This window comes from Euprymna scolopes, chromosome 18 (genome assembly GCF_053919585.1).
Source record: "Euprymna scolopes isolate OS-2025 chromosome 18, ASM5391958v1, whole genome shotgun sequence".
NCBI classification, from domain to species: Eukaryota; Metazoa; Mollusca; class Cephalopoda; order Sepiida; family Sepiolidae; genus Euprymna; species Euprymna scolopes.
This window is the reverse complement of record NC_136499.1, coordinates 108100018-108120255: the sequence shown is the minus strand read 5'-3', so window position 1 is coordinate 108120255 and position 20238 is coordinate 108100018. Positions and strand designations below refer to the sequence as shown.

The 20238-nt window shown below is 39.7% G+C and overlaps 2 non-coding genes across 2 annotated transcripts; both read left to right on the top strand.

The window, feature by feature from the left end:
- Nucleotides 1-12169: 12169 nt before the first annotated feature.
- On the top strand, nucleotides 12170-12251 carry Trnas-gcu (transfer RNA serine (anticodon GCU)). Its single transcript has one exon. It is a non-coding gene; the product is annotated as a tRNA-Ser (tRNA).
- A 6982-nt stretch (nucleotides 12252-19233) lies between these two features.
- Nucleotides 19234-19305, top strand: Trnad-guc (transfer RNA aspartic acid (anticodon GUC)). Its single transcript has one exon. It is a non-coding gene; the product is annotated as a tRNA-Asp (tRNA).
- Nucleotides 19306-20238: the final 933 nt, after the last annotated feature.

The window sequence follows — 20238 nt, the reverse complement described above, 5'->3', positions numbered from 1 at the left end:
TGGAATTTGTTTACATTTTTTCACCATACTTTTATTCTTAACCAAAAAGATATTTGGTACTAGTGCAGTTTCGCCAACGCGAGGAATGCGAACTTTAGAACAAAAAAAAATATTTTTCATTAAATTGTTAGTTGAAAGAATGGTTCGTACACTCATGGCAAAACTACACAAGTACCAAAACGTTATGTTTTTGTTCTAATTTATTTGTCATGTTTAAAAAAGGACCAACGTTTCTTTTTATTAACGTAAGTAGATAAATAAAATAAAAATGTTTTGGTTTTTCTTTCCGCACCACGTAACAATTTGTTGTTCATTTCACGTATGTGAAGTCAAAACAAATACACGTATGCCTCCTTCTCTAACTTCCGGTCATGAGTCAGAGGGAGCGTTGATTACTTTCAGTGTCATGCATAGGTCGTCCGCCATGTTTTTAGCGATTTTTGAAAAGTGGCAGGATTGTTAACCTCCGCCGATAATTTCTTATGACTTTTATGGTCGACGATCAGTTTTCAATTATAACATTCTGTTAAATTGAACACCTACTTTGTGACCATCACTGAGAAAAAATATTGCGACTCTCATGTGACGAGTGAATATTCCTGTCTACAAAAGGGGTTACGAAGGAAATTTTCTTAACCCCTCTCTCTTATCTATCTTTTTATTTCAACTACGTCGTCTCATTTGAAAAAATCAAACTATAAGAAATTGTGAAATATAAATTTTGTTTTAAAGAATTTATTTAAAAAATTGAAATGGCCACTCCAAGACTATTTGCAAAGTTTTTTGGAAAATATTTGTTACATTATGCACAGACAAAACTTCTTTAAAATTTACCAAACCTCCTTTTTAGATGGGAATATTCACCAGTCACGTGAGAGAGATGGCCACAATGTGAGTGTTCAATTTAGTTGAACGTTATAATTGAAAATTGATCCCCGACGATAAAAATCCATAAAATTTTTGGTATTTTTTACAACAGTACCCAGCGTAGTATAACTCCCACCCGTTGGTAAGAACGGCTTTTGGAATAAACACACCCAACCTGAAAAGCCGTTCTTAACATGAGGAGGTTGGGTTGGTTGGTTGTTTTTGTTTTACGGCATATCAACCCTTTTCAGGTTATTTAATGGCAAATCCAGAGATTTTGAAGAACAATTTTTAATAGAGTATATTTGTTTTGTTTTTTGTTTTTGTAAGTCGTTTTCTATTCAACCCATAGTTGGGACCCTAACAGGTACTACCAGTCCGGGTCAGAGTGGACCTGGGAGCAATGGCAATTAAAGGGTGGCTCCACACTCCTGAAATCCCGCAAGCTGGGGCCTCACCATCGGATATAGTTTAAAGTCATATACAGGACCAAGGAGGTTGGGGGTGTTTATATTATGCTAGGTACTGTCGTAAAAAAATATTTTAAAAAATCTTTTTTAATCTGAAAGTTAAGTTTATAATCAATGAAATTAACGTGAAAAAAAAGAAAAAAAATTAATTTAAAATTGTCGTCAGCAAGTAGTTCTTGTAATATTAGAACCTGCGTTTTCTGATGTATTCCTTACAAATTCACTGGTTACCATTTTGAATATTGTTGTTTTGTGAGAAAATCCTCACATAGGTTTTGTCCTTGACAGAAAGGAAGAAAATCAAACAGAATTACAACGTAAATTTTATTAAAGCAAAAAGATCCAAGTTGTAAAAGATGCGTCATCTTCAGCTATGTGCCACTATGGGCTGGTAATGTCCCCGCAGGAATAATAGTTTGTCTTCGATAAAAGCTGGGTAGAAAACTTCTGCTGACGAAGAACTGCGCAGGCTGAAGAGTTGAGATATCTTCCAAGACGGATACTGCAAGTTGGGTAGCCTCTGTTGATTTAGTCCAACGGCGAGCAAATGAACGGTCAAACAATAGACCTTAAATTTGTCTTTGACAGACATTAATTTGTAATGAAGAAAGTCAATAGATTCAGAGAGCACAAAGTGTGCAAGAATATAATATTTCGCCCCACATTTGGGCATTAAAACGTCTCATAGTGACAAGGTAATTTTGAGGCTTTGAGTAGCGAGTGAGAATTCGGTGTCCATTCAAGCCTGCATCTTTTTGAATTTTGTCAATCTTAAAAGATAATTTTGGCGCCAAGAACATCCTCGGCAGTTAGTAATAACATACAATCTGATTGGTTCAAACAAATCTGTGGGTGGACAAACCGTCCAATAAAGAGCCTGCTTATTTCTGCAGAATTTTGTACAGTTTACAAGTTTTGTTTGTTTACTAGCTTTGTTTTCGAAAACAAGTCAACCCGATTTCGTTAAAGCCAAGGATGCTGGGTCCTGTTCCCCATCCCCCATGCATCTAGAGAAGACTGTCTCTACGGTTCATCCCCCCCCCCCGAATCCCAGACCTTCTCTGCTGAACCGAAATCCCCACTCCTATTCGATACACCCCCAGCTGGCGCTCGTTCTTTGTCAAGGGAGAGGCCAGCAACATCAACTAGCCGCAGAGCAGCGTCGGCCTCTCCTGTAAGGAGAGAAACGACCAGGAAGCTCCCCTTCCTCCCCGGAGACCGGATCTGTGAGGTAGATCCTCACCATGCAGCCGATAAAATAACACCCAGGCAGAGGGGACTCCCGAAGCCACTCCAGAAGCTGGAGACAGTGGACGGCCTATCGACTGCGGTTCCTACTCATTTCAAAAACGCTCCTCTACTCATGACCTGTGCGTCACACGAGTGTGGGACGCACCAAGGCCATGTGGAACATGATAGAGGCTGCGAAAACAGCAATCAAAGACACAAAGTTGGTGGAGGAGGGGCACGACTACCTCAAATAGTTGGCGAATAGGTGTGAGGGGAGGGTCCCACTATACGTCCACCCTTCGTTCTATAGGGCCATAAAGTTAACTTTCCCGCTGGATGTCGAGGGAATTGCGCGAGACGGACAAGTCACATCTGAGTTGCTTTTGGGTAACCTCGCCCAATCCTGCGGCATAATGACTGCAAAAGACTTCAAGCCGGTGGTTGACACTGAATAGGCATAATGGCTACGTATTTGAGCCTCGCTAGTTTGAACGTGAGGGGTATGAGGTGCCGAAGCAAAGCAGCTAGGGTACTGAGGGAACTCATGTCCATGAAAATAGATGTGGCAGCGCTGCAGGAAACTCACTTTATTTCAGTAGATGATCATCGGGTGCTGGAGGGGCATTACAATGTCTTTTCAGCATTAGGTGACCGCCTTAGTAGGAGGGTTGCCTTGCTAGTTAGACGCACTCTTTCTGCAGCGGTTAGTGTTGTACACGCGGATGCTGATGGCAGACTGGTCGTGGCCGATGTTGCCGTTGAAAATAGATTGTTTTGAGTCGTCGCGGTTTATGTGTCTAATACCACACGAGAGCGGGTTTCCTTTTTTCGGCGGTTGGAGGTGTTTCTCGGGGGTTCGGAATGGTTAGTCCTAGTGGGTGATTGGAATGCCATCCTTGATCCCAGGGTAGATAAGGTGGGCGGGATTAGCAGGACAGATGGGTGTGAAACCAGCCTCTCTGATCTGATGGCTTCGTGCGATCTAGTCGACAGGTTTCGGGTGGATCATCCAGGGTGGGAGATGTGGACGTGGCTCTCTAATAGGCCCTTCGGCCCGAGTACCTACTTAGATTGGTTGCTAGTCAGAAGAGGCACCCTCGATTATACTACCTGTCCCACGTTCCACTGGTTAGGTCACTCCGACCATAAACTACTTGTGGTTCGGATTAACTTAGATAGGAAGCACAAACTGGCCGGGTACTGGAAGTTGAACACCTCGTTATTGAAGATGGCCGACTTCCGGCAAAAGTTGGTTGAACATATCAAGAAGGGTCTAATGGGGGTGGTATCTGGGAATAAGTGGTGGGTTAGTGCCAAAGCTAGCATTAGAAACTTCTCTGTCAAGTACGACCAACGCCTCGCTCTAAATAAGGCCAAGGCAGAGAAGTGTCTAGAGGATAGGTTGGGCCGGGCGGTGGCAGTGGGGGGACACCCTAGACATAGACCTAGTTAAGGGGGACCTGAACCTCTCGGCTAGCGAGCGGTATCAGGACCAGATAACTAGGGCTAGGCTATGTAAGATGTCCAATGAAGCCGTGAATATAGACGCGTCTGAGCGTAGAGCTTCACTCAGGCGCAAATCAGTTAACTACATCAGAGAAATCCAGAGCCCGGAAGTGTCGTCTCGGGAGATTTGCGAGCGGTTTCGGGTTCACTTCGAGGATCACTTTGCACGGCTGTCCAGGCTCCGCATCCAGGAGTTTGACAACTATTTAGCTGGCTCACCCTGCCTGGAGGCGGCCTGCATGGCTAGTTGTGATGGTCGGGTTGCAGAGTGTGAGGTCGTTGCTGCATTGAAGCAGGTTGGCTACAACAAATCACCCGAACTCAATGGTCTGCCCTATGAATTGTACTTGAGGCTGTCGCACATATTCATTCCCATTCTGACGAACATGTTTAACCACTGGTTTGACAAGGGATTCATCCCGAGTCAGGTTACCAAGGGAGTGGTCATGCTTCTTCAGAAGAAGGACAGGTGTGTCGGGGGGGGGGGGGGGGCTAGATGACTATAGGCCCATCACGCTCTTAAATGCGGATGTCAAAATAATTTTGGCCAGAGTTCTTGCGAATCGTTTGCAGGTCGTTATCACCGACTTGGTCGAACCGGATCAGAATTACGCTGTGAAGGGGAGATCGATTCAAAACAATCTGTACTTGATCCGCACGATCATAGAAAACTTAGAAGACGACACCGAAGCCGCACTGATCAATTTGGATCAGTTCAAGGCGTTCGACAGGGTGGACCATCGCTTCTTGGGATCTGTATTGGAGGCTGGCGGTTTTGGGCCTGACTTCCGCAGATGGATCTCCATTCTGTATGCTCAACCGACGTCAGTCATGCAGGTAAACGGGGTGCGGTCGGCACCGTTCGCTGTTTCCCAGTCGGTGCGCCAGGGGTGCTCGTTGTCTCCCCTGTTATATGTCCTCGCGTTAGAACCTTTACTGTGCAAGCTGAGGACTGAGGAAACTGGACTGGCTCTACGCGATATTGAATTGCCTGGCAGTGCGTGGGCCAGGGTATCCGCATTTGCCAATGATGTCACCGTGTGCATGTCGAGCCATCGTGACATTTTCGCGGTGATTAAGGCACTCAAGCAGTACGAACAAGTCACAGGAGCAGTTGTCAATTTTAGCAAGTCCGTTGGCCTGAGATTGGCTGCCTGGCAGGGCTCTTTAGCACAACCAGGCTCTTTTGACTGGACAGACGGCCCCGTTCGCATACTTGGAGTTTGGTTCGGACCGGGCCTCCAGCTCAACAAAAACTGGTCGGAGGTACAGGCAAAGGTCGGAGCGTCGGTGAGGACTTGGCTTCAGAGGGGGTTGTCCCTCAAAGGTAGAGTGGAGGCGTATGCTACATATGTCTTTCTGCTCATCCTTACTTTACTGTCGGATGGGGAGGTGCGCTCTCTGTGGAATTGGGCGCCACAACAATTCCGAGTTTTCTTTGACCTGGCAATTGGTTAGGAACGCGCTTGTCCTTAATGGCAGACGTCATAAGTATAACGATGGAATTGACCCAAATTTTCCTCAGTGCGAGGAGGATCATGAGGAAACTGTGGAACATGGTTTTTTCGAGTGCTCCAACCTCCGAGAATACTGGGCGTATGCCAGCAAGGTCACGGCTTGCATCGTTCCCGATCAGGTGACATGCCTGGATCTAGCAGCCGTTGTCTACAACGCAGATCCGCTGTGGCCTAGGCAGGAACGAATGGTGTTCCTAGCGATCTTAGGCGTAGCTAGACTAATTGTGTGGTCATCACGCATAGAGATAGAGCGAGGGGGGAATTCAATCTCTCATTACTATCTGATTTCGCATTTTAAACATCAACTTAAAATCAAAATCAGTGCCCACTTTTTAGTTACAACATTCTAGTAAATCGGTCACCAATCTTGTAACCAATAAAAACGCGGGTGGTAAATTTTCAGATTAGGTCCACCTCAACAATTTTCTTTTAAATGATGACTTTTTTAAGTTTTAGACTATGCTGAATACGAAAATACCATTGAAATTTTGCAGAAATAAGTAGTTATCGAGATATAAAAAGTGGTATTATGCATTGTATTCTTTGGCGGCCATCTTTTTTACGCGCGTGCACGCGCCATAAACAAATCTACTCATCTATGACTGACATTGCAGGCGCGTAAAAAAAGATGGCCGCCAAAAAATACAATGCATAATACAACTTTTTATATATCGATAACTAATTATTTCTGCAAAATTTCAATGCAATTTTCTTAGTCAGCATAGTCGAAAACCTATAAAAGTTGTCATTTAAAAGAAAATTGTGGAGGTGGACCTAATCTAAAAAAAATACCAAAGAACGTTGTAACTAAAAAGTGAGCACTCCTTTCAAATGTCGAAATGATTTTTTTTTTTTTTTTTTTTTTTTTTTTCAGTTTTTCATAATCTGATTAATTAGTGTCCAATCAATAATAATCCAGTGAAAAAATTTCAAAAAACCTATCAGTATACAAATTACGCATTGGGGTGATGGTTGTACAAAACTCCGCCTCCTCTGTAAAAAAAAGAAAAAAGAAACTACTTGATCAAATTGAGTGATTTTTGGCGCTTCTACACTATTGGGACAAAAATTTTAGAAATCGTAAAACTGAATTTCACATGAAAACAATGGCATCTACGTATTCCTCGTATTTTAAAGATGATTATATAAAAAAATTACGAAAATCGATAAGGAAGAACATTATTTATTAAAGAAAATAAAAAAAATAGAATTTGAAGAAAACGATCGTAAGACACAGGAGAGTTCAAAAGGAAGATATTTTCCGTTTTGATTTAAACAAGATGGCGGCAATTTTTCACCTGCTAACACGATTAAAGTTGTTTTGTTTAATAATTCAGTAATATTCGGGTAATTTCGACTGCATAATTTGAAAGCTACCATTGTAATTTATCATAATTGACAAATTAAAAAAAAAATCAGTTGAAATCTGAAAATTCGCTTTATCGACGACTAAATCTCATCCCAATTCTGTAGAAGCACCAAAAAGGGTGTAAAACATGTATTGTTGGCAGGGGGGGGGGGGCATACTCTCGTAGGTTCGCTAAACTTACTTTTTTTTTACTATTAAGTGCAATTGGAAAATCAAATTTCAGGTAAAAATACTTTGATAAGTGTCATGCTGAACAGAATTTAAAAAAAAAAAACAGATGCAGTAAGCTAATTTACAAAACTTACGACGATGTCTGTCTATCTCCATTTAAAAAAAAAACTTCTTTTTTTTTTTTCAAAGTGCATCCTTCAACACGTAAGGTGGCAGAGCGGTGCAATGCGGGTCAAAAGATTGTATTTTGTGACCCGATTTTTTTAATGGGTTTTTAGGCGGTAAAAATAGCTACTAAGGGGTCAAGATTGAAAAAGTTCACTCAAAATGCTCTTGTGGGGACGTGAGATTCATTCATACCAATTAGCTTAGGGACTGACCCACCATAATGGGATTGACTTGTTTTTGTAGTCGGCGTGTGCCATGCTTAGACAGGGAATGCTTACTTGAGTCTGTTTCATATAAAAGCACACAAACTAGCAGTGTGTATCCACCTACGACTAAACTCCGAGTGAGATAGCCTCCTTCTATCACATCTTATTTTGATTTTAAGTTGATGTTTAAAATACAAAATCAGATAGTAATGAGGAGTTGGATCCCCCCTCGCCCTATCTCTATGCTTGATGTCCACACAACTAGTCTAGCTATGCCTAAGATCACTAGGAACACCATTTTTTCCTCCGTAGACCACAGCAGATCTGCGTTATAGACAATGGATGCTAAATCCAGGCACATCACCTGGTCAGGAGCGATGCGAGCCGTGACCTCGCTGACATAAGACCAGTATTCACGGAGCTTGGAGCACTCGAAAAAACCATGTTCCACAGTTTCCTCATGATCCTCCTCGCACCAAGGACAATTAGGATTAATTTCTAAGTTGATACTGTGACACCTGCTATTAAGGACAAGCGCATTCCTAACCAATCGCCAGGTCAGGGAAATCTACGAATTATTGAGATAACCCCGGCCTGGCGCCCAATTCCATGGAGAGCCCACCTCTTCTTCCAACAGTCACAGCCGTTCCCCCAGTGGATCCGACGTGGTCCCCTCCACTAACTCTCTGTAAAATGCCCTTCTAGGCTGGACAAGCTCACTGGATCCCGGCAATACTCTTAGCACCTCTTGTCATTCGTCGTAGAACTGTGGTTGTTTCCTCGGTCTACGTCTACCTTCGACTGAGTGATTGGGGATGAGGTCGGGAAATGCTCTACCGAGCACAGAGCCCTATGCAGATTCTTCCATCAGTTCTGCTCAGGAACGCCAGTCTCTCGGCACATTTGTGACATACAATCTGGCATTTCCAAGCCCCCATCAATCGGATGTTGAGTACAGACCTGTCTACGGACGAGCAGTTGCCACCCGTTCCAAAAAGGGAAAAGAGCAACTGGGTCAAAGCTGCCAGACGACCCACAGGCAGGGGAAGTACAGCCAGCTGATAAAGGATGAACAGAAAGACATAAGTGACATACGGCTCCGCTCTACGTTTAAGGGACAATCCCCTCTGAAGCCAAATCCTCACAGATGCTCCGATCTCTACCTGTACCTCCGACCAGTTTTTATCGAGCTGAAGACCCGGTCTGAACCAAACTCCAAGTATGCGAACTGGGCCATGGTAGTGCTAACGTGCCATGTCAGGCAGCCAACCTCAGGCCAACGGATTTGCTGAGATTGACAACTGCCCCTGTGACTTGTTCGTACCGTTTGAGTGCCTTAATTACCATGAAAATGTCATGATGGCTCGACACAGACATGGTGACATCAACGGCAAACGCAGAGACCCTGGCCCGCACACTTCCAGGCAATTTGATTCCACGTAGGGCCAGTCCAGTCTCCCCTGTCCTCAGCTTGCGCAGGAAAGATTCTAACACAAGGACATATAACAGGGAAGACAATGGGCACCCCTTACGCACCAACTGGGAAACAGTGAATGGCGCCGACTACACTCCGTTTACTTGCACGACTGCTGTCGGCCGAGCATACAGAATGGAGATCCATCTGTGGAAGTCCGGCCTAAAACCGCCAGCCTCCAAAACAGACTCCAAGAAGCGATGGCCACCTTGTTGAACGCCTTGGACTGATCAAAATTGTTCAGCGCAGTTTCGGTGTCGTCTTCTAAATTTTCTATGATCGTGCGTATCAAGTACAGATTTTTTTTAATCAATCTCCCCTTCATAGTGTAATTCTGATCCGATTTGACCAAGTGGGTGATAACAACCTGCAAATGACTCGCAAGAACTCATCTAGCCCCCAACACACCCATCCTCCTTTTGAAGAAGCGTGACCACTCCTTTGGAAACCTGACTCAGGATGGATCCTGTGTCAAACTAGTGGTTAAACACGCCCATCAGAATGGGAACGAATATATGTGACAGCCTCAAGAACAACTCAAAGGGCAGACCATAGAGTCCCGTTGATTTGTTGTAGCCGACCTGCTTCAATGCAGCAACCACCTCACACTCTGCAGCCCAACTATCATAACTAGCCACTTGAGCTGCCTCCAGGAGGGGCGAGCCAGCCAAATAGTTGCCAAACTCCTAGATGTGGAGCCTGGACAGCTGTGTGAAATGATCCACAAAGGGAACTCAAAACCGCTCGCAAATCTCCCAAAACGATACTAATGAGCGCCCTTCTGGGCTCTGGATCTCATGAATATAGTTGACTGATTTGCACCCGAGTGCAGTTCTACGCTCAGAAGCGTCAACATTCACAGCTTCATTGGACACCTTATATAGCCTACCCCTAACTATCTGATCTTGATACCATTTTCTAGCCGAACAATCCAAGTTCCCCTTAGCTAGGTCTATCTCTAGGATGTCTTCCCTCGCCACCGCCTGGGCCAACCTATCCTCTAGACACTTCTCTGCCTTAGCCTTGTTTAAAGCGAGGCGCTGGCTTTACTTGACAGAAGTCCCTAATGCTAGCTTTGGCACTAACCCACCACCTATTCTCAGTTACCTTATTCCCACTAGACCCTTCTTGATGTGTTTTGGCTTGCTTTTCCTGGAAGTCGGCCATCTCTAGTAACGAGGTGTTCAACTTCCAGTACCCGGCCAGCTTGTGTTTGCTATCTAAGTTAATCCAGGCCACAAGTAGTTTGTGGTCGGAATGACCTAACCAGTGGAACATGGGACAGGTAGTGTAATTGAGGTTCCATCTTCTGACTAACAACCAATCCAAGTAAAAACTTGAAATGGAAGGCACGTCCACATCTCCCTTCCTGGATGCTCCATCCAAAATCTGTTGACCAGATCGCACTCAGCCATCAGATCAGGCAGATTGGTATCATACCCATCCGTCCCGCTAGTCCCGCTCACCTTATCTACTTTGGGATCAAGGATGACATTCCAATCTCCTACTAGAACTAATTGAGAAATACCTCCAACCGCCGAAGAAGGAAACCTGCTCTCGTATGGTATTTGGCGCATAATCCGCGTCAACTCGAAATGTTCTATTTTCAATGGCAACATCGACCACAACCAGTCTGCCATCAGCATCCACGTGAACAATGCTAACCGCTGCAGAAATAGTGCATTTAACTAGCAAAGAAACACCCTACTATGACGGTCACTGAACGCTGAAAAGACGTTGTAATGCCCCTCTAGCCCCCGATGATCATCTACCGAAACGTAATGAGTCTCCTGCAATGCAGCCATATCTATGTTCATGGATATGAGATCCCTCAGTACCCTAGCGGCTTTGCTTCAGCACCTCATGCCCCTTGCATTCAAACTAGCAAGACTTAAGGACGCAGCCATCTTGCCTATTCAGTGTCAACAACCGGCTTGAAATCTTTTGGGTTCAGGATGCCGCAGGATTGAGCAAGGTTGCCCGAAAGTAACTCGAATGTGACTCGTCCGTCTCACGCAACACCTCCGACATCCAGCGTGAATGTTAATTTCAAGGCCCTATAGAAACAAGGTTGGATGTACAATGGGAAACTCCCCTCACATATATTCGCCACATGGGATTATCTGACCGACAGCTAACGCGCTGTATTTATGAGAAAGTATCGTTCTTAAAAAAAAAAACAACAAATAAATAGAATTAATTCTCCGCTGAATTGAATACAACCAAAAGAATTCTATGTGTAAATTGATTGTGTTAATGTTCGATTCAGCTCGGAATCAAAGTCTCTGTTATCCATTTTCATGGAGAAAGAGTTGAATTTATATTTCATCCACTTCAGTTCAACACGAGAAAAGGATTATTTGCCGCCAGGCGGTGTATATAAGATTGTTCACAAATTAAAAAAATGGCCGGTGTAGCAAAATATAAATCATGATGTAAGCACACGCACACCACAACATATATATATATATATATATATATATATATATATATATATATATATATATATATATATAGTGAATGAGATTAAATGTTATCCATTTTTAAATTGGCCTCTTGTCTAGAATTCCCTCCACTATTAAAAAACAAAAACAAAAATAAAGATGATGTAGTTCCTGTGAATAAATAAAATATCATATTCCAAACATTATGTAAATTGATCAAGTAGTTTTCTTTTTTATAAAGAAAATCACTTTTAAGAGATTAATGGGAATTCGTAGGCATTACGACGTAAATCTTACAACTTTGAATCATTGAGTTATCTCCCTTTGTGTGTGTGTGTGTGTGTGTGTGTGTGTGTGTGTGTGTGTGTGTGTGTGTGTGTGTGTGTTTTCAAAACGGTGTACGAGACGCTTTCTCGACAAAATTTGATTTTCTTATTAAAAATAAGACTGCTTGCTTGATCGATTTAGGTCATTTTTGGAATATGATATTTTCGTTTCGTTACTGGTGCGAGTGGTGCGTACATTATACAGTGCTAAAATAGCAAAGTTTCCACGTGCTTGTTTAAGGAATTGGATAGTTTTTCGTTTTAGCTTAATACAGGCTCAAAGTCGGATGCTACTCCGTTAGAATCGTGGTAACTAGTGAATGATTTTAGTTAAACTTTAGTTAAACCTAGTATAAATTATTATTAAACCACACAAAATAAAATCAGTCAATTTTAACTAATCTAACACACTTTACCCGTTGACGAGGTGGCCGAGTGGTTAAGGCGATGGACTGCTAATCCATTGGGGTATCCACGCGTGAGTTCGAATCTCATCCTCGTCGAGTAAATTTTGTTTTTTAATTTGTAAAATTTTCACTTTGTATTACATGTAAATTGTACCAAGTAAAATTATTTTATCGCTCATGCTAAATATTCTTAAATACAAGAAAAAGTGGATTTGTATAACAATCCAGACACATACGAAAAAAATGTCAAAAAACAAATATATAACAAATAAATGTTATCAAAGGCAAAACAAGTTACTTTTCTACCTAAATTAATAAGTTTTTAGTGTTTTTATTTTATGTAAAATGTTTATTCGGTTCGAAAAGCAAGTAATATTAAACGCTACTGAAGAAGAACAGAAGAAAAAAAAAGGCCACGAAATCTTCGAAGACTCGATAATAATCATTTCCTAAAAAGAAATAAAATAAAATGGTGCTAGAAACCCACGACATAAATGTCACGGCAACATTTACTGGGTGGGTTTCTAGCACCGTTTTATTTCATTTTTTTATTTTGAAGCTTTTGTCGAGACTTCAAAGACATCGCGGCCATTTTTTTCTTCTTCAGTAAATTTTTAGTTTACTGACCCCTCAGCATGCACCCTTAATTTGTCGACTTTTAGAGGTCTTCGGATATGCTGAGAACGAATTTCGCATTTATTTTTTGCACAAACAAGCAGTTATCCGTATTTGAAGATATTCAGTATCCAACGTAATCACTATCAACTTTAATGGCGACCAATAATGAAAAAACGCCAAAAATGGCTAAATATGCCACATATAACTGGAATCACCCCTCCCAACTACCGGCGTTGGCGCAAAAAAGGTAAGGTTTATTGGAGGGAGGAAGGGGGTAAATTCCAAGAAATGAATGTAAAGACAGAACCACAAATTAAAAACAGTATTTATTAAAATAAATTAAAAGGTAAATATTACAACAGAATACCGACCGCTCTAGTATTTTTTTAGGAGTATTCGACAAAAAATAGGATAATCAAATCCGTTGCAAATTTACCGTTTGCATGGTATTAACCCCTTTTAATTGATCTAAAAAATTAAGTTTTCAGTAGCGGATTAAAAAAGCCTTTTTATGTTTTTCGTTCTTTTTGGGGAATATTCAGTTATAGAACTTGTGTAGTTTGACAAGTGCTTCTGCAGTTTAATTAACCGTTTTCCGTAAATAATGCGCCGACATTTACCGAGAAGAATACTGTTTAATATTTCATTTTGGAGCGATGTAGGGGCGGGGGTGCTGATCACCCCCCCGCACCCCTACCCCCAATGTAAATACAGAATTTCTGTGAAATGTTAAACGGTATTCTATTCGGGTAAATGGCAGCGCGTTACTTACTGAAAAACGGTTAATTAAACTGAAGAAGCACCTGTTAAACTACACAAGTTCTATAATTAAATACTCCTCAACAAAAAGAACGAAAAACAATGTTTTTTGTAAACCGCTCGTGAAAACTTACCGACAGCATGATTTTTACTATTAAATGAGGTGAAAACTTTTTATGAAAAATATTTCTTGTCATTTAAAATATCCGCCATGTATTCATACACCTTGTGAAAGATTAAGTGACTACGCACGTGCGCGCATTTCAGTGAGAAACCGATCGTAGCAAACGGTAAATTTGCAGCAGATTTAATTATCAGATTTGTTGTTAGCAACCCCGAATACCCTTTAAAAAAAAAAACAACAAATTACAGTGGTCGGTGTTCTGTTGTAGCGTAAGGTAATATTTACCGATGAAATTAAGAAAGTGAAAAAAAAAAAAAAAAAAATGAATACGAGTGAGGCTAGGCTCCCATTGCAAAAACGCACTGACTACAATGTTCTACGCAGCGCCAGCGGCGTTGCAGGAAGCGTTCCGTTTTTGCTCTGAAAAAAAAAAAAAAAAAGAAAAGAAACTTTGTACTTTTCGGATTATTTTGTTATTATATGTTTCTTTTGGGGAGGGGGGAGATTATAGTTATAGGTAATTATTAACAGGAAAGTTGGTGCAAGTCCAGATTAGCACTTGTAGTGATAAACAAAAATAAAGAAAACCCTTTATCGTGTACCTACCTGTCACAGAATGACGATGGTTGCCAAACCGAGTTTTCATTTCAATATCGTCGCTGTTTTTTTCTCATATCGAAAAAGCAGTGAAATTTTATTTGCTGCAAGTGCACTTATTGATCCGCGCTAAATAAATAGTATTTTCAAGTTTAATTAAAGTTTTACAATATATGGTTTTATTAAATTGTTAGGTGAAAGTACAGAATAGGTACAGAACCCCCTCCCATCCTCATGTTAAGAATGGCTTTCTAAATAATAACGTTATTATTTCAGCACGGATCAATAAATGAAAACCATCCTCATTGGTTCTGTGATTTTATATGTGCATGTGAAATCCGTATTATCTACTGAATTTATTAGCGGAGGGTGGTATCTACTTAAAGTGTGAAGGGGTGGGGGTATGGACGCAAATTCTAAACATTTAAAATCAATTAGAAACACTCCAAATATTGTGGGAGGTACTTAAAACCATTTTCAAAAAAATCACGGGTAACATAAGTGCAGAACTGCAGAAGCACCATTTTTTTTTTTTAATTTTGTTTGTTTGTTATATCCGGCAAGAAAACAAAAAAAAAAAAAAACATAACAAAATAATTCAAAAATTGCAAAGTTCAAGCCAAATTGAAATTTTTATTTTTGAATAAAAAATAATTATTAAAACAAAAACAGTCGTGTTCTCGTTGAGTAGGTAAACTAAAATTTATCGATTTAGGTAGAAAAGTAACTTATCTTGCCTTTGATTTATTTGTGTTATAGATTTGTTTTTTGGAAACTTTTTCGCACCTCTGTGGATTGTAATACAAACTCCAAATTTGATAGTTTATTTTATTATCTGATATTTTTCCTTTTGTTTTAGCTGAATACAAGCGTCAAAGGATCGTGCTAACCCGTGAATGAGTGACTTTTTTTTTGAGTGAATGAGGAGCAGTGACAGTGACAACAATGGTGGTGCTGGGACGTACCCTGTTCATCAGCATAAACTAAACGGACATACCAAATGCACATGAGAGAATCAAAGCCTGTTTTTTTTTTTGTTTTTTTTTTTCTGTGTCTGCAGCAACAGCATAATTTGCAAGTCATCCCAGCAAGAAAACCACTAGAGGGAACCATTCAACAGAAAAAGAATCAAGTTTGAAGTATGAACATCACAGTCAATGACCCTCCTACAAGTACATCGACACAAATAATTAACTCATAGAACACTATGAGAACATAATTCTCACTCAAATGCATCCACAAGTTTATCAGCATAAATCTGATATGGACAAGTTGTTGCGGACCAGGATATGAATACCCTAAACTCGCTACAAGAAAAAATAATGAAACAAATTGAATGAAGGAAACAAAGAACTCAGTTGCGGAATGGAATAAACATGTCATTTATTTTCTGTTGAGAAATGAAAGTCTTGGGTGTACACGTGTTCATTCGGCCGTTGACGGCTACGCGCATGGAAGGAAAGGGGAATGCAATAGAGAAACGCGAAGTGACAAGCCGGCCTGTAGAAAGAGAGGGTTAAGCTCAGTAGAGAGTCGCGCACATGTCTGTGTTGATGGGCCAAAACGAAAGGGAGATGGAGAGAGAAAGCGTATAAAGTGTACGTACGCTTACTCCACATTACAGTAGCAGGAAAAATGATGTTAGGTCGCGCGGTCGGTTCGTCGACTCAACAGGTCGAACGCAGGTCCGGACGAAAAAGGGAAGTTGACAGGTTTTGTTGACTTTTATACTGGGGTCAGTGTTCTGACTGTGCATGTCTGGCTTTCACTTTAAAGGAAGTGACGTCACAGATCGGGTGTGTGTGTGTGCGTTAGCCTGTGTGTGTGTGTGTGTATGCGCATGAATGTGAGTGTGTGTGTGAGGATGTGTATATGCGTGCATGTGTGTGTGTGTATGTGCATACACGTGGGTGTGTATATGTGAAGAAAAGCATGTTCGAACAAAGCAAACATACCCGCCAAACAGATGACTTCCTGCTGTATGTTAACATGTGGAAACTAACACAGCTCTAAAACTAAAAGATGTATCAATGTCCCGGAGCCATCATGTCTTCAACTACGTCCGAGGGCCAAGTATAAATACAGCTGGTTTTTGACAACCAGGCAGAATAGGCTAGATCGCCGAGCAGTGGAGTTGTCCATCCATGCTGCCATCTCAGCAGCAGCCGAAGCCACAGCATCAGTAGCAGACAGCCATTGTCAACCTCACCTAAAACAACATCAGCAACAGCCCTAGCCACAGCATCAACAGCAGCCAGCTGTCGTTGACCTCACCCCAGACGATACCTGCAGCAGCTGCTCAGACTACTCCCAAGAGCCTTCCGACTGACTACTATCCTTACTCAAAGCAGCTGATCGACATCCCCATCACTACCTCCGCCATCACCGGCACATACTGACAATACCAACAGCACCTGCTACAACCGCATTGACCTTGATTAAAAGTTCAAACGGAACTTCTTCATTTGTCCTTCTTGCTCATTTTTGTAATATAACAAAATGAAATTATTGAAATCAAAATAACAAAATTTCAAACATCATAAAAAAAATCATAAAAACGAAAGAATTGATTTGTCTTGTCACCGCTTTCAGTAGCGCTCTGCAGAAAATTAGGAAGTACATTAGCTGAATATAACCAAAATATATTTTTGAATATCTAAAAAAAAAAAGTATGAAATTCTTTATTATTAATCAAAATTAAAAATCAAATTTCAAGTAAAAACACTTTGATGTACTTACATACCATGCTGAAATAAGTAAAATGATAAAATAATTACAAAAAAAAATGATGTAGTAATCTAATTTATAAAACTCACTATGTCTGTCTGTCTGTCTGTCTCCATTTTTTCAAAGTACATCTCCGCTAAGACACAAGGTCGCATAGTGGTATGAGGTGAATCAAATGATAGTATTTTTTTGCGGACCGTTCTTTAATGGGGTTTTAGACAGTAAAAATAGCTGCTAAGGGGGACAAAATTGAAAAAAAAATTGGAATTTGGCAGTTGTAACTTGTTTATAAACCAATAAGATTCCCTTTCTCTCTTCTAATGGTTTAGAAAAAAAAATGTGCACTTAGCATACATAAATCGACTTAAAATGGTTTTGTACACAAATGTACAATAAAGTTGGTCCATTTTTAACTATTTAACTTATCCATCTGATAATAACGATGGGTGGGACTTGGTATAATACTTCTGTGTAGGAACATATGCTTCAATGATGCCTTCTTTACACTATTTACTTGTCTCATTGGCACACTGTTTAGCAGAACGAAAAAAAATATTGGTCCATTGGGCATCTCTAATGTGTCCTTTAATGGCTTTCCAATCCGCCTTTTTGAAGCATCTTATAATTTTTTTTTGCAATGGCTCATCAGCCTAGGATCGGGAATTTAGGGTGATGCCAAGCTACATTACAAGGTGATCGTCATTCTTGAATGGACCATGGACATTTGTCACACAATCCTCGGTTACTTTAGTTAGGAATAAATCTAGAAGTAAGGCTTGCTGATCTACACGATCTAAGAAGCGAATTGGGAACGGGACTGTTTGTGTTAGGGAATAAGCTACAGATAAGCTATATCTGCTATATCTGCTGTGTATTTTGTTTTTTTTTTAATTGAAATTTAATTGTGTTCTGTCCGTTTTAAATTTTATTGATAAAAGTGCATGGTAATCTCAAACGAGGTGACGTATTTTGAGTTTACACCGTATAAAATAATATCACGTGACTTAAATTTTCCGAGGCCAAAAATTAAGAACTGAGTTATCTCCCCTTTTGTTTCGCTGATATTGTTTCTATTCTTGACCGGCTTTTTTTCCGTTTCAATAAAACTAGTTAAAATTAATATGTTTAATATTTAATAACGTATATTTAAAAAAACAAAAACAAACTAAAACATGGTTTAAAGTAAAAAAAAAAATAAGTTGTTTCCTTGAGATAATTAAAACTATACTAAAACTCATTTTATTGTAAATAATTTCTGATAAATCATTACGATATTACCAATATTTCAACGGTCCTCATGGTTCAACTGAGCACGACACCAGGTTCTATTGTAGCGCAGGAGGGAATCTTATGGAATATCTCATCTATTTGCTTTGGTTTTTGTTTGACATCACTAAGAAAAGGGAACTTTTTTTCTTTTTTTTTTTTTCATTCATTTTGTTTTTAAATTATAGTACTTATGCAAAATACAGAGCGTGCTGAAATAATAACGTTATCATTTATAAACCCAAGCTTAACACGAGGAATTTTTTTTCAAACTTTTCTATACTTTCACCTAACCGTTTAATAAACAAGATACCGTGAAAATTGAATTTTACTTGCAAATCCTATCTAAAAAAAATAGGCCGATCCATCCAATTCTACATAAGTATCTAAATTATTCTATCGTTTTTCTGCTTAATTTTTATACTTGAACAGCCTTTTGGCCTTGATAAGCGAAAGCTGATTAGTAAAAAAAAAAAAATCAAAAAAATTCTTGTACGGGGTTCTAAGTTAAAAATACGACTACTGCGGAAACGAAAGTAAAAGTAGAAAATTTTCGCCATTATTGTTTTTGTCACGTGATTGTGTGAATTCGTTTTTGTGAGTTTTAAGAACGATCATGAGTCAATTCCAAGCAAGGATCATCCACATCTTAATGATAATTTTATACAAATCTCGAAATCAAAACATTAATTTATTTCGCAACATAAAAATTGTTCGTTTTTGCTCACATTTTTAAAATAACGATCTTACATTGGTATTAAATAGGAAAAATATGTTTAATTGCATTTTGATGTTTTAGACCCCCTTTTTTTTTTTTTGTAATTTGTAAATATTTTAATGAAAGTGTATTATTTTAAGATATAAATAATAATTTTGCAATCCATTTATCAATAAAATATTTAATATAAAAAAATTAATTTTTAAAATAAAAAAATTATACATGCACTAAATTATTATATGTAAATTTTTCCCTCATCCAGCAGCTGATCCTCGGTAGTATAGTGGTAAGTATCCCCGCCTGTCACGCGGGAGACCGGGGTTCGATTCCCCGCCGGGGAGGCGTAACTTTTATATACTATTCCTTTTAAGAGAAAAAAAAAAAATTCTTTGAATTGTAATTTTTAGTAATTGCTATTTTATTATAGAGTAGCGGGGGAGCGGGTAGCACCCAGCTTTACCCAGTCAGAAAATACGCTTAAATATAATATTTTAATTTGTCCAGGTTTCGTATATATTCGTGATTTTAAAAGTAAAAAAAAAAAGAAGAGTATTTGGATGCCATCAGCTACAATCGAAACCAAAACTGTAGCATTTAAAGCTGGTGACATTACCACTGTACCAACGTGACCCACATGCACCAGCTAAAAATAAAAAATTAAAAATAAGCTATTATGAATGTATAAAATGTATAACGATTTTTTCCCATTTTTGACCTTTTATAAACTATCCTAACTGGCTAAAGACCCATAAAAGAACGGTCCGTAAAAATCCAATCATTTGAGGCCCCTAGCGCCACTCTGTGACTTTTAGTTTCGGAGGAGATAGAGTTTGAAAATATAGAGACAGACAGGACGACAGACAGACAGACAGACAGACAGACATATAGCCGTTTATATATTAGATTATTATAAGGAGATGCGGTTTAACATAACAACAACATTACAGTTTCAAGAGATTTGGAACACTTACAATTTGATAAAGAGTATTTTCCTCAAAATATATCACGGAACACGGTCACACACAATCGATCACTCTGTAGAAGCTTTGAATAATCAAGTAAAATTTGCTTTTGAAGCAAAATAAATAAATATATAGAAAATTACTTATTCGTTTTCCCTCATCAATACCGGCAAATTTCCATTATTTTGTATTATGATAATCGACAAATCAACAAGGGTTTTATCACTCAATGAGGAACCCCTCTCTGGACTTTAGTCATCTAACTCTGTCTTGAGCTATCTGCTGCCATGTGGGACCCATGTGTTATATCAG